The sequence below is a fragment of the Protopterus annectens genome, chromosome 7.part0 (assembly GCF_019279795.1).
Source record: "Protopterus annectens isolate FY-2018-M chromosome 7.part0, PAN1.0, whole genome shotgun sequence".
Classification (NCBI taxonomy): Eukaryota; Metazoa; Chordata; order Ceratodontiformes; family Protopteridae; genus Protopterus; species Protopterus annectens.
This window is the reverse complement of record NC_056739.1, coordinates 619,213,548-619,214,348: the sequence shown is the minus strand read 5'-3', so window position 1 is coordinate 619,214,348 and position 801 is coordinate 619,213,548. Positions and strand designations below refer to the sequence as shown.

Here is an 801-nt window from a genome sequence, read left to right as displayed (position 1 = left end):
AGCAGTAATGCCTGACAGGGTGTGTGTGTGTGTGTGTGTGTGTGTGTGTGTGTGTGTGTGTGTGTGTGTGTGTGTGTGTGTGTGTGTGTCTGTGTGTCTGTGTGTGTGTGTCTGTGTGTGTGTGTAATTAATGCTCACCCAGGGGTATTATGAGGACCTGACGCTCCAGATGGAGGGCCTCTACACCCCTGGAAGGGTGTTAATTACACATCAACCCATACCGTGGAAGGCATTATTGCGCTTAGAGACTGGGCCGTCTGTAAAATTGTTTTACTTATAATGTTTTTTAAGTAATATATTGTTTTGTATATTTTTGATGTAAAATAGTTCCATTTAATGTTTGTCAGAGACACTGTGCAGTTTACAACTTCTCCTGCCCTGCAGATCCATGAGCTGAAATAGCTCAGTTGGGAGAGCGTTGGACTGAAGATCTAAAGGTCCCTTGTTCAATCCCGGGTTTCAGCATGGAAACCTTTTAAGATTCCTACCTTGCAGTTTGGGATATGGGAATACATATGTTACAACATCTGAACTGGAACATGCATGTTAAAATGGAAGGTAAGGTGTGCTGGAATCAATGAAAATGTGCCGAGCTACATGAATAAAAGAGATCGCTGTGATAAGTTAATCTCCAAAATGACCAATATTTGACAATTGGGTGTGAGATAGGAAATTCACCCCGGGGATCATGTCAGTCGCCCTGCTAAACAGGGGACCAGGGAAGTAAATATTCTTGGAAGCAATAGCCAGAGAATTGTTATGGCTAGGCTTGTATAGGCCCTAGAGCCGATAGCCTAGTAC

At 43.3% G+C, this 801-nt stretch overlaps 1 non-coding gene across 1 annotated transcript; it reads left to right on the top strand.

The window, feature by feature from the left end:
• The first annotated feature begins 392 nt into the window (after positions 1 to 392).
• On the top strand, positions 393 to 465 carry TRNAF-GAA. Its single transcript has one exon. It is a non-coding gene; the product is annotated as a tRNA-Phe (tRNA).
• Positions 466 to 801: the final 336 nt, after the last annotated feature.